The 14213-nt window shown below is 50.4% G+C and overlaps 1 protein-coding gene across 2 annotated transcripts in view; it reads left to right on the forward strand.

Annotated features, from left to right (window-relative positions):
* The first annotated feature begins 947 nt into the window (after window positions 1-947).
* SLC39A14 (solute carrier family 39 member 14) overlaps window positions 948-14213 on the forward strand; it is a 45719-nt gene continuing 32453 nt past the window's right edge. For both annotated transcript variants that reach the window (XM_056119005.1, XM_056119003.1), the window contains exon 1: window positions 948-1109. The gene's annotated coding sequence lies outside the window, so the exon portion shown is untranslated. The remainder of the gene's footprint in view (window positions 1110-14213) is intronic.

A 14213-nucleotide genomic window follows, 5' to 3' on the forward strand; every position in this document is an offset into this window, starting at 1 on the left:
ATACTTGACGACAACAGAGGAAATACTAGACTCCCCTCCCGCAGAATAGAAGAATGGAAGCTTAATGGGTGGCTTATCAAGAAATTTGCATTTCTAAGTGCTGAGATCCATCTCAATTACAAAGGTTTCTTCTCGGATGAGAGTCCTGGGTAACTCACAAAAGGTCACCTTTCACCCAGCATCCAGTTAGAAAATACGGCTTTTAAAGGGGGCTGGTAGGGATTGGGAGAGAAACGGATATTGTTGGAAGAAAAGAACACTAAATGCTTGAAACAGCTATAATGAAAAACTTTGTAAATCACGCTGTTTTTAATTAAAAAATCCATTTTTTTAAAAAAAGGAAATAAGGGTTCGTAGCTTTATATGGGAGTGGGGTGGGGGACTCATGGTTCAAGTACTTGTAAAAAACCGAGCATCATACGGTGTCCAAGAAACGTGGACTGGGCATTATTTGTCCTTTAGGTGTAGGAAACGTTGTGTATGGGTGAGTCCCCTTCAAACACTGACTCGGGGAGGCAGGAGAAGGATTTCGCGTGGATCTGAAGTATGATACAAGTGGGTAGCGGGCTTACTCCTAAGGCTGCGGGGTTGGACCGCTTCCCACGTCCAAAACGGAAAGGCCAGAGCGGGAGGATCCCAGCAGAAGGAGGAGCCTAAGGGGCCTGGAATTCTCGAAAGGGTGGGAAGATTGACCGTAGCTCGAGGCAAGCGCAGCCCTGGCCGCAGCCCAGCCGGAGCCCGCAGGCTGGCGGCCGGCGCACGTTGCCCCGCAGCGGGCGGAGTCCCCACGTGGCAGGCCGGGGCTCCAGGGCGGGGAGGCACGGGGCGGGGCTGAGGGCGGGGCCGGTCTGGTGCGGGGGGCGGGGTCGAGCCGCGCCGGGGGCGGGGCCTTCCACTGACGCGCCCGGTATATAGCGGGGCATGCGCGCGGCAGGGAGGACGAACGCAGGAGGGGGGCGAGCGCTAGGGGCCGCGCCGCGCGGACGCACGCACCGAGCTGCCGCCGCTGCTGCTGCTGCCGCTGCCGCTGCCGCTGCCACTGACGCGGCCGCCGAGGGGCCTGGCTGTGAGGCTGCGCGGGGCCCGACTGGCGATCGCTGGAGCGGCAGGTGAGCGGCGAAGGGCGCACGCGCGGGCGCAGGGCGCTGAGCTCCCGGGATGGGGCATCGCGCCGAGAAGCAGCCTTAGCCTGCTGGCTGGTCTCGGGGTCACCGGGTCTTGCGGGGTGGGGGAGGGTGCACGGCCGGGCCGAGCCTCTGGAACCCGGCCGCCGTGGGTCCCGGCTTCGGACCAGCGCCGGGAGCGGCCCCCGAGGACCGGCCGCGGGCCCGCAAGCCCGGATGCAAGCGGGCACCTGGCCGCAGTGGCCGCCCCGGGGGCTGCTGGCGAGGGGGTGAAGGGTGGAGGGTGGGGGTGGGGGGCGAGGGCGGGGAGGTCGCGGCCGCCGTCCCGGGGCTGGACAGCGCGGGTCCGGAGAAGGGTGTCCGGAGCGTGGAGGGGCTCTCCGGACCCTGCGCGGGGGACAGAAAAGGCGGCGCGGGGGGCCAGCTCCAGAGGCGGCTCAGATGCGGCGGCGGGCTGCCGGACTTTGCTTTCCAAGAACTGTTCCCCCTCCCTCCCACCGCGACCCCTCTCAGCCAGATCCCCTCCCCGCTGACGATGACCCCTCCAGACCTCCCGGCTGAGCTGCAGAAGGACTCGAGAAAGGCGGGGTGGGGGTGGGGGGGCGCTCAGCTCAACTCGGACCCGACTTGCTCGGAAAGCATGGGTTTCGGGCTATTTGGGCTCCTCACGACCCAAAAAGGAAGGGGTCAGTCTGCCCTCTCTTGGTGGGTTAGGGCACTGGGGCCAGAAGGACCATCCTAGTCGGTTCCTCCTGAGCCCAAGGAAGACAAGAATGCTTTCTGACTGTGGGTTGTGTCTTCAGTTTTGGAGATGCGGTGCGTGCCAGGCGGATGGTTTGGCGAGGGTCTGCATGCCCTCCCCGGGCGGAGGGCAGGTCCAGCTTGGACTGGAGCCTCATAGGGCGCGGGGGTGGGGGGGGAGGAGGAGGTTTAGGTCTGCAGGCCGCGCCATCCGTCCCTCGGGGCCCTTTCCGCTGGGTAGTGGAGATGTTAGTTAGAGGGTAGTGTGGACTGGCCCTTGTCCACCTCTGCTCCCAGTTGGCCCCAGTACAGCCTTGGGAACGGATGAGAGTTAAGGGCAGCTTCCCGCTCTAACCCCCTAACGGCTCCTGATTAATTTGTTATCTCTTAAAATCAGAGCCCTGAAGATGGGGAGGAATTTGATGATGCAAGAGAAAATGTCCAGAAGGAAAATTTGAGCAGCTGGAGCGCAATACCACCTATGCCTTTTCCTGGTGGCGACTCAGGACTGAGTTTTCTTAAGTGTGACAGTGGCCAAGAGCTGGAACCAGTCGTGGTCCCCTTCCTTCTGTGGTTTGCAGTGTGACTAGAGGGCGCCAAACAGAATTACTAACCTTGTCTTTAGGCTGGGAGGAAAGCCAGAAGGACTGGCCCCTCCGCCCCTTCTGTGCATAAGTACACAGCGCCTTGAACACGTAGTTCTCTTTCCCCCATCCCTCACACTTCTCTAAGCAAGTTTCTTTAAATAAAACTATTTTGCTTCACTTGAAAAGCATAGTGCCTGCCCTGTGCTTGCTGGGGCTAGGGAGGGGTGCGGGGGGGGGGGGGGGGTTGCTGAGGACACCCAAGAGGGCAGTCCTTGTTGGGGAGAAAGAACAGCCAATGTGAGGAATGAGGAGTCACTGTCCCAGAGGATACCTTGTAGTGTCCAGTTAATTCCACTAGCCATAGTGGAAAGAGACAGAGTTTAAGCTTTGGACCTAAAGCTGAAGGTTTGTAATCAGTTGCTACCTTGTTGCAAGAGTGTGACAGAGATTGGTTTGGTGTTTGGTTTGGGGATCAGACCCAGCCAGCCTCCCCCCAGCTTTTGAACTTGAGCTGTTTGACCGCGGAGATGGGAATCAAGTACTATTCTTATCATCCCATCCTCATCTCTTGGATGGAGTGGGTTGCTTAAGGATTCCAGAAGCTGATCCAGATTGGGGTGTAGCTCTGAGCCCAGATTTAGGATGAATTCATATCTTCCTTATGAACACGGCCTTTTCTTTTTTTGAACATAGCCTTTTGGTGAAGGCCTCTTGTCTGTCACCATCATAACCAAATTTAGTGGGCAAATGGAAAAGGAAACTTTTTCGACCTTGAGTGCTGAGAGCTGGTTTCATTTTTTCAGATAACGGAAATGCCCTTTCTGGGCTGACTGGAGGCAGCAACCTGGGGGTAGGGGAGAGACAGGCGGGTAGACTTCTGGGCACATACTCTTGGTCCCAAATCTGGTTCTGTTTTCAAAGTCTTCCCACTTCCTCTTTCCTTACCTGCCCATGTTCCACTGTATTCCACAGGGAACCTCAGTCTATGTTCATTATTTAGAAGTTTTTGGAATTTAAGTAATGGTGTTGTAAATAGATTTTCTGGAAATTGGAAGCTTTTTCTTTACACTGTATGGAAATAACTCAGCCTGTTTGTACCTAAGGAAAGTAATGTTTAGACATTTGGCAGAATCAAACGTAATAGAATGGGCACAGAGAGATAGTGCAGCGGGTAGGGCGCTGGTCTTGCCGACCGGTTTCAGTCTCAGGCATCCCATATGATCCCCGAGCACAGCTGGGTGTGATCCAGAAACAAGAAAAGGTGATAGAATGTGGAGCTGGGAGGACTTTAGGAAGGCTTCTTTTTCTCACAACAGAAGAACTATAATTTCTATGTTTGTATTCTCAAGTTAAATTGCTTGAAGTTGGCCAAGAGACTTGATGGAGAAGATCAAGGAAAGTATGTTTTCATTTCTAATGAAGTGTATTGATTACACTGTTGATGGTTCTTATCTTTTCCTTAAGATCATGAAGAGGAAGGAACCAGTTGCAGGTTGCATGCTTGCTTATTGAAGGTTTTTTTTTTTTTTAATGGATAAATGTTTCTTCTGGTGGACTTTTTTGTTTGTTTGTTTTGGGGTGGGCCACACCTGATGGTACTCAGGGTTGACACTTGGCTCTGCACTCAGGATCACTTCTGGCGGGACTTGAGCCATATGGGGTGCCAGGAATTGAACCCAGGTCGAATACATGCAGGGCAAGTGCCTTACCTGCTGTACTATCCCTGCAGCCCCTCTTCTAGTTGACTCTTGTGTCTCTCTCAGGACATGCGGGTATGGGAGGGTGGGGAGCTGATGAAGGGTCATGCTGTCTGGGGAGGGTGTGGGGCCCAGCCCGAACTCTACATGTCTACACTGGACTTCTCTGCCCTTGAGGTTGGTGGGCTGGCAGAATGCCAGTAGATAAAGAGTCCAGAGTCTGCTGCCAGTCCAGACCACATGCCCTCCCCAGGACTAAGCAGGTCAGCCTCTGAAGCCCAGCTGCTCCACCTGCACCCTTTTATTTTTGTTTTTGGGCCACACCCAGAGATGCTCAAGAGTTACTCCTGGCTCTGCACTCAGGAATCACTCCTGGAGATGCTACGGGGACCATATAGGATTCCCAGGATCGAACCTGGGTCAGCCTCATGCAAGGCAAACACCCTACCCGCTGTTCTATTGCTCCATTCCCATCCATCCGTTCCTTTGCCTGGGCCATCAGGCCTCTCCCGTAGGGGAGGAGGCAGGTCAGCCTTCGTCAGCAAGGGGCGGTGAGCCCATTGTGCCCGGTGGTGAGAAACTGTTTCCTGCTGTGGAAACTCAAAGTCTGGCTGCCTTCTCAGCTTCCAATCTGCTTCCTCCAGCATCTGGCCCTGGATGAAGAAAATCTCGGGCCTTGGTGGACTAAAGGTGACCGAAGTTAATTGTCACCGGATCCCCAGAGTCTTGGTGCACTCAGTCTTGGTAATTCATTAAAAAAAAAAGCAACAACAACAAAATAAAAACCTGTGCGATCTGATCTTCCCGGCGCCATCGCCAGCTTTTACCAATACAGGTCACCTCCCTCTCTCTCCCGGCAGAATTGTTTACAGTCTGTGTCGTTATGAGCAGTGCTGCTGTGAATGACATTGTACAGATGGCATTTCCCACGTGTCTGACCATAGAGAAAACTGAAGCAGGATTGCTTGGTGAAGGATAGCTCTATCTGTTAGGGACTTTTTTTCCCTGGCAGGGGTTGAGGAGAGTAGTTCTGAGACCCTGCGACCCCTCCCAGTGAGTTGCCCAGTGGGGTTCAGGATGCAGTGTTGCTCGGGCCAGAGATGAACCCAGGGCCACCTGAACAGTGATCTGGGACCTCCAGTGCCACAATGAGGTTTGAACGCCCTCCAGAGGATCATATGGTGGGATTAAACCCCGCTCAGCCTTGTGTGAGATAAGTACCCTTTGCTACATCTCCTTCTTGTCTTTTCAGGAAGAAAATGTTAAGGGCTAGAGTTATAGTACAGCAGATAGGGTGTTTGCCTTACATGCAAAGACCTGGGTTTGATCCCAGCATCCCATAGGGTACTGTATCGAAGTACCACCAGGAGGGGCAGGAGCAATAGCACTGCGGGTAGAGCGTTTGCCTTGTATGCGGCCAACCCGGGTTTGATTCCCAGCATCCCATATGGTCCCCTGAGCACTGCCAGGGGTAATTCCTGAGTGCAGAGCCAGAAGTAACCCCTGTGCATCGCTGGGTATGACCCAAAAAACAAAAAAACACACGCACAAAAAAAAAAGTACCACCAGGAGTAATTCCTGAGCGTAGAGCCAGGAATAACCCTGAACATTGCTGGGTGCAGCCCAAAATTTAAAGATAAAAAAAATTTTTTAAAAGAAAAGTCATTTGCAAATCAGTTCACATACCGTATCTTATCTAATACGTTATCTACTCAAATCCTTATTTTTTTAAAAAAAAAAAGAAAAACAACCTTTTCACCCTAAAATTCTTTTGGAAAGGGTGTTTGAGGCTACACACCAGTGCTACTCAGGGGCTATTCCTGTGCTCTGGCTCTGTGCTCAGGAGTGATCCCTGGTGGTCCTTGGAACCCTGCCAGGGATTGAACTGGGGTCAACCCCATGCAAGGAAAGTGCCTGTCCTGCCGGCCTCTGGGCTCCAGTCCCGGGAAAGGCAGCATGGGTTGGCGATCCCAGAAACACCTCGGATTCCTGGTTGATTTTTGGATTCACTTTTGAATGCTCAGGACCACTTTGCTGTGTGGCCAAAGTTTCTCACATCCCCCACACTCAGTCCATAGGACCCTGTGCATGACTCACAGATTAAGAAGCTGGGTGTGGATCCCTTCGCTTCATTTTCAAGGAACTGAGACCTTTTTCTCATCGTTCATATTCCAGTTACTGATTCATTCCGTTGTAATCACAGAAGCAGTGAAAGCAATGTGAGGTTTGGGAACCGGCACACAGGCACGGTGACCGAGCCCTCTGCCTCAAGCAGCCTCGGCTGGCCGCCTGGTGGGCCAGGGTGGACTCAGGCTCCTGCTAGATGGGGGTGGGGGGGAATGGGATGATCTGGTGGGGGCTCAGCTGAGAGTTTCCACTGTACAACACCAGGTAGGACACCCAGGCTTGGAGACTCCTGTCGAGTCTGTGCTGGAGTGACTGCGAAAGTCCTTGCTACCTTTGGTTTTCTTTAAGGTCCCTTGCGTGGAAGGAAGCGGAGGAAGTGTAGGTCTGGGGGCTCAGAGAGGTTTGCAGAAGCTTCCAGGAGATGGAATTGAGTCCCATTTTGAGATCTAGGGAGAAAGAGGTGGGGGGAGGGGTGTGGTTCCTGGCAGATGGGAGTTGTGTGAGGAAGGGCTTCAAGGCGTCAGACTGGAGCGCAGGGACATTGAGCATGTTCGGGTCAGAGGGACTGATGGAGAGATGAGCCAGGGACATGCCTGTCGTGGGAGGTGGCGGCCACAGACTGGGGTTCACTCTCTGAATTGGGGGCTACCCTCATCCTCCACACCAGCCCCCATTCTCCAGCCTCTGCTAGCCCTGTGCAGCACCGCCCTTTCTAACTTAAAGCCTTTCCCCTCCCTTCTCCCCACTTTTTGGGTCACACCCAGTGATGCTCAGGGGTTACTCCTGGCTCTGCACTCAGGAATTACTCCTGGCAGTGCTTGGGGGACCATATGGGATGCTGGGGATCGAACCCGGGTCGGCCGTGTGCAAGGCAAGCACCCTCCCCCCTGTGCTATTGCTCCAGCCCCTCTACCTTAAAGCTTCTTCCCAAATCTGTAAGTGATTCTTTATATCCCACCATATCCCGAAGCAACTGTTTGGTATTAAATGAAATTTTCTTTTGATAATCCAAAGCAGTATGTGCCATTGCTCGATTTGCTCGAGCAGACCCAGTAACGTCTCCATTGGAGATTTTGTTGTTACTGTGTTTGGCATATTGAATACATCACGGGTGGCTTGCCAGGCTCTGCCGTGCGGGCGAGATACTCTCGGTAGCTTGCCGGGCTCTCCGAGAGGGGCGGAGGAATCGAACTCGGGTCAGCCATGTTGGCTGCGTGCAAGGCAAACGCCCTACCGCTGTGCTATCACTCCAGCCCATTAAAAAGAAAAATTGTAAATCAATATGTAAGGGGGGAAAGTCTAACCCTGTGGTTCTGAGGCAAACTCTGGTAATTCTTGCCTGTTTCCTTATCATTAATAGTTTTCCTCATGGCACAGCTGAGGTTCCAGCCACCACCACCCCTTACCGTGGGATCAGAATTTTCCCCTCCGAGTTTAATCTGCTTTATGGCTATATCATAATCTGTTCAACAATGTAAACAGATTTTTGTGGGGGCTGGGGCATACCCAGCGGTACTCAGGGCTCTCTCCTGACTCTGCTCTAGGGAACACTCCTGGTGGTGCTCGGGGGACCAAACGGGATGCCAGAGATCAAATCTGGGTCAGCCATGTGCAAGGCATGTGGTACTATTGCTCCAATCCCCAATTTAAGCATTTTAAAGTAATTTTGAACTTTAGTAGGGTTTGTTTATAGACCTCCCCTTGTAATAGCGTGGCAGGAGGGAAACTGGGAACATTGGAAGCACTGTAGCACTATAGCACTGTCCTCCCGTTGTTTATCAGTTTGCACAAGCGGACCCAGTAATGTGTCCATTCTGAGACTTGTTACTGTGTTTGGCATATCGAATACGTCATTGGTAGTGGGAAATATCCCACTGGTGGAGGGATGGGTATTGGACATTGGATGACTGAAACCCAATCATGAACAGCTTTTTTTTTTTTCCTTTCTGGGTCACACCTGGTGATACACAGAGGTTACTTCTGGCTCATGCACTCAGGAATTACCCCTGGTGGTGCTCAGAGGACCATCTGGGATGCTGGGAATTGAACCTGGGTTGGCCACGTGCAAGGCAAAAATGCCCTACCCGCTGTGCAATTGATCCAATCCCCATGAACAGCTTTGGAACTATTTCTCACGGTGATTTCAGTAAGGAAATAAGGAAGACAACAGGAAAAAGGATAAAGAGACAACATTGGCACAGCGTTAATGAAGTACAGGCTGCATGTCACTCAGATGACAGCTGGCATTTAGTGCCTTGTCCTCCCGTCTGTAACAGATCCTCTGTCTTTCCTTCTTCGGATGAGCTCATGCCGTTTTGGTGAGAATGTTGCAGAAGTCATACTGCGTCCTTTTGGTAGAGGATGCAGCGCTTGGGGTCCCCGAGGGCTACACCTAGTGGTATTTCTGGGTGTATGTGATACCAGGGATTGAGCCCAGAACCTTTCTCGTGCCGGACACGTGCTCTATCTACCACTTTTTGCACTGCATCCTGGTGGGTATCGCTGATGATGGTTTTCTGTGTCGCTTGTCGGCCCAGCTTGGATCTGTTAATGTTATCCTCTCGACTATTGCATTTCCTTCGCTGGGAGGAGATCTGTTCTTTGAGGGCTTTCGCCCTTTAGGGTACTCTCTCTCTCCCCCCCTCCCCCTCTCCTTTTCCATCTTCTTCGTTCCCCCACCTCCCCCTCCCCTGGCCTTCCTGCCCACACACTGTTTAGTGGGTGCTGTGAGACTTGTTTTGACAAGCCAGACGTCACACACACTTTGCTGTGGTGCCTGAATTGCCCTTGGTGCTTGGGGAGGCGCAGGGGCCCTTACCCAGCCTGCCAGGCAAACTCTGCAGCTCAGCTTCCCTCCACCTCTTGTTTTCCTATCTCGCAGCCAGCTAACTTGGTGTTAACTAACTTGTGCAAAATCCCTCCCCTCCCCCCATGGTAATCCACTAGTTTTAGGAGTTGTGTCTCACATTGACAGGCTTTCCCACGCATGCTGAGATCATCTTAGAATCCCACCAGCCCCAGCATCTCGTTGGATCACAGTGCTCAGACTTAAATTTCGGCACCACAGTACTGAGTTCATGCTTTCCCCTTTTCCCCCATTTCTCCCCACCCCCCTTTTATTTTTGTCCTTTGTTGCTACAATAACTAGAGGGAGGGGTTGTGCACACACCTGATTATGCTACTTGGCTCTGGTGCTTTGGGGGTTCTTGGTTTAATTGTGATATCACACATGTACCGTACCTGCCAGGGGTCATACTCTGGTAATGCCAGGCTGACACACAGTATGTGAGGATGGCACCAGGGGTGGCCCCTCTTGCCAGCAGGCTCTTTTGCCACTGAGCCATTCCAGGCCTTGTAGTATTCCCGATGGCCACATCTTCACAAATTGCCACAAACTTGAAGGCTTAAAGCAACGGAAATTGGAACTAGAATGTGACTTGGTGGTGGAGCACATTCTGGGGTTTGGTCCCTGGTACCCCACAAAGCATTTAATAGATGAGACAGAAATGTGCTTTCCCGGCTCAGGAAGCCATGGTTTGGAACCAGCCTGTCTGCGGGGCCACCTTCACTCTGAATGACGGAGGGGAGACTTTCTGGGTCCTCCTGTTTCGGGGGCCTCCGCCAGCTGACAGGCCTGGAGCAACATTTCTTCAGCCTCTGCCCATGTGTGCCTTGGTCCAGACCCGCTTCTTGTAAACACTCTGAATCCACGGTGATTGCATCGAAAGGTCCCAGACTGGAGGAGCTTGAGGTCCTTGCAGGGATTCGGTTTCCAAATAAGGTCACATTCTGAGGTTGCAGGTGGATGTTGGTGGGAGGCTGGGTATCACTGGCATTCAACCCGCAGCCCTGGGGTGGAGGGGCGGGCAGGAGGAAAAAAAAAACGTTCCCGGTTCACAGAGTTGCAGAAGAGGGGGAGGTTTCTTTCTCGATCTTAAACTGAAAGAAAACCATTTCGGCTGCTCTTGGCATCAGGATCCAGTCACTGGCTGCCTGCTCTGCCCGCATTGACTCAGATTCAAGAATCAAGTGGGTATAAAACTGGCCCCAGATACCAGCATTCCTGGAACCCAGACCCTTTGCAATAAAAATAATAAATAAAAATAAAAAGGCAAAAAATAAGCTGCATGCCTCTTGGAGAGTTTGCACTGTTATTTCCCAGTTGGATGGGTGGGGCAGAATTGTGGTATCCATTTAGCTGACTTCACTCACACAATTTTAGTAAGCCACAAAATGTCGTCGTAGGAAATCCTTGTCTAGCCTAGCGGCCCTGAATCATTGAGTACATGTCTGGGAGGAGATCAGGGAAGACTGGGTGCTCAGAACTAGATGTTCAGATTCCTGCATCGCACCTAGGAAGCTGTGAGGAGAACAGAGATGAAGCCCTGTGCCCCGGGCAGCCGGGTGAGGAACCCGGGTGCTGCGCCCAGCCTAGGACAGACTAGGCCTGGCATTCACCTCCATGCTGGCAGGGAAGAGATACTCTTTCTGAAGACCTGGATCAGCATGAAGCCTTTCTGCACTCTCATTAGCTTCTCCTTAGAGTACTACATGTGTATCGTAGGAAGTACAGAAGAATCCAGAAGGTAATATAGGGCCTATTGTTAAACCAAGACATGTTTGTTATATATTTGTAGTCTTTCTCTGTGAATGGAAGCTTGTTAAGGAAAGGTGATCTGTTCTAAAACTCCTATTATTCACTACCAAACATCTTTCTAGGCCATTCTACTCCACCACTCCACCCCCACCCCAACACCTAAATTTTTCACTGAGCAGTTACGGAGCATTGAACCTCACTTACTTGTCAAAGTTGCTTCAAAGTTGGTGCTGTTAGTATTCTTTCTTTCTTTCTTTCTTTCTTTCTTTCTTTCTTTCTTATGTCTGCACTGTCAGCTATATCCTCCCATTGTTCATTGATTTGCTCGAGCGGGCCCAGTAATGTCTCCATTGTGAGACTTGTTGTTACTGTGTTTGGCATATTGAATACGTCACAGGGAGTTTGCCAGGCTCTGCTGTGCAGTTGAGATACTCTCAGTAGCTTGCCAGGCTCTCCGAGAGGGGCGGGGGAATTGAACCTGGCCCAGCCTGGCCGGCCTTGCGCAAGGCAAACACCCTACTGCTGTGCTATCGCTCCAGCCCTTTTTCTAATGTAAGGAAAATAAATCTCATTGAAGGTATGGCTCGACTCAAAACCTTATAGCTGAAGCAATTCGGGACTCACTGAGGTGTCTCACTTAGGCCCCCACTCTTGGTCTCTGGATTGGAACTCTGTACATCTTTACTTGGATTATTTTAGCACTCCCTTTACTTTTAGGTTGTTTGCAGGTTTTCACTGGCAGAATGCAAGCTCCAGGAGGGTAGGAATTTTCAGCCAAGGATTCTAATACTCCATACATATTTGTTGCTGAGTGTACTTTAAACCTGAATGTTTGGGGCCAGAGAGATTGTATAAAGGTTCAGACACTTGCCTTGTCTGCAGCTTACCCCACCATGTGAAATGTAATCTGGCACCACACATGGTCCCTGAAGCACTGCGTGAAGTGATCCCCGGGTACAGAGCCAGGGGTACCCTGAGTACCAGTAAATCCCCTCCCCACTAAAAATCCCTACCCTCATTTATGATAATTTCCATAGTATCTCCTCACAAAATGAAGTACTGGGTTGAAGTCTTTTTCTACAACAATAAATGTGCAGAAAGAGCCAGAAAAATTTGAAGTGAAAGCAGTGAAGTTGGGCCTGGTTACCAGAAAAATATTACTACAGAGAAATAAAACATGCCATTGAACTGGGCCAGCTGCATGCAGGGAAAGAGTTATGCTCCTTGTATTCTGTCTCCAGCCCTTAGTTGGTGTGATTTAGAGTGAGCCTTTGCTTTAGAATTCTTATCTGTAAAGTGGAAATGATATCATATTTCCTCAACCTTCAGATGCTTTTCTGTTTTGTGTTACTGTTTCTCAAAATAATAATAATAATAATAATAACTTTTTGGATATACTTAATGCAGGCTTTTTCTTTTCTGCAAAGCTGTCATTAACAGTACTTAGAAACTATTAGTACTGGGAAACACTGTAGACTCTGCATCTTTTTTTATTGGGGGAGGGGTCTTGGCCTTATCTGGTAGTTTGTGGGAGGGGACAGGGCTGGGACTATTCCTGCCTCTGCCTGAGAACATTCTCAGCAGGGCCAGGATCGAACTGGAGTCAGTCATGTGCAAGGCAAGCCCTGTAGACTGTGTGCGTGTGTGCGTGCGTGCGTGCGTGCGTGTCTGTGTGTGTGTGTGTGTGTGTGTGTGTGTGTGTGTGTGTGTAGGGAAGGGGTGGTGTTTGGGCATACCTGTTGGTGCTCAGGGCTTACTCCTGTGCTCAGGGATCATTCCTGGAGGTGTTCAGGCCAGGAGCAAATCCATGTTGACCACGAGCATGGCAAACCCTCGTACTGTCTGTCACCCCTCTACTCCCTGCACTATCTCCCGGCCTTGTAGACTATATCTTAATGAGATAATGCAGTCAAATTGCTTTGCACGGTGCCTGGGAACACTAAGTCCTAACAGCTCATAATTATAAAATTAAAGAGGAAAGGATGCAAGTGTGCTCTGTGGAGTTGGGGCACAATACTGGTTTGAGCTGATAGCAGACGAAGGGTCTGATTTGGCAGCTGTGTGAGGCCCATTTCCCTTCATGAGACCTATTGAAATCCAGCTCCTTCGTAAGCTCTCTGCTCTGCTCTGGCAACCTTGGCACATAGGACTTTGTCCTCTTGGTTGCAACTTATTTGTACCCCCAAGCAGGAAGAAGGAAGGGGAAAGATATGTACTCCTAGCTGCGTTTTCATGTTTCACTGCCAGAATGGATCCTGTGGGCTCTCAGTGCAAAGGGTATATTTGGCTTTACTTCTGTTTGTTAACCTTTAATGGACTTTGCAGTGGAGGTTTACAAGGCCCAGATTCTTCACTAAGCAGTATCAGTAAATTGGATATTTAGACAAAATTATATAGCATTCTCTTTCTCATGTCAGATTAAATTCCAGACATAAAAAATTGAGATATTAGCTTTGTGTATTAGCTTTGTGTTGTTGGTTTTTGATTTTTTTTTTTTTTTTTTTTGGCGTGGAAGGCCTTGCAGAGCTGGTGGTTGACCTGGGCCTCGTTCATACCAGCTCCATGTTCCAGCCCTTTGAGCCCGCTCTGTGGAGGTTTAGATCTGTATTTTTAACACAGGAAAACATAGGCATAGATTTCAATAATTTCAGGTTGGGAAATAATTTTTCAAGCATACTTCAAGAAGCAGAAACCTTTAAAGGAAAAGTGATGTATTTGCCTTTATTTAAAAATTCTTGTCATCAATACTAATCAATAAAGTTAAAAGGTGAGTAAATAAGAATGCTTATGACATGTGACAAAAGGTTAATATTTTTACCACATGTTGAACTCTTACACCAGTAAGGAAAAGGGCGACCATGTCAGCAAAACAGCGCAGGAACAGGCAGCCTGCGAAAGAAGACAAAAGTCTGATAGACCCCTGAGTCTGTTTAGCCAAGCTGGTAATGTCACAGGATACAAATTTTATTTATTTATTTATTTATTTATTTTTGCTTTTTGGGTTACATCCAGTGATGCTCAGGGGTTCCTCCTGACTCTGCACTTAGCAATTACTCCTGGCGGTGTTCAGGGGACCATATGGGATGCTGGGAATCGAACCTGGGTCACACCCTACCCTCTGTGCTATTGCTCCAGCCCCGATACAAATTTTAAAGATTAAAACAAACATCTTTAATTTTTTTTTGGGGGGGGGTCACACCCAGCAATGCATAGGGGCTATTCCTGGCTTATGCACTCAGAAATTACTTCTGGTGGTGCTCCGAGGACCATACGGGATGCTGGGAATCGAACCTGGGTCGGCCGTGTGCAAGACAAATGCCATACCCACTGTGCTATTACT

Source organism: Sorex fumeus, unplaced genomic scaffold (assembly GCF_029834395.1).
Source record: "Sorex fumeus unplaced genomic scaffold, SorFum_2.1 ptg000039l, whole genome shotgun sequence".
In the NCBI taxonomy this organism is placed as follows: Eukaryota; Metazoa; Chordata; class Mammalia; order Eulipotyphla; family Soricidae; genus Sorex; species Sorex fumeus.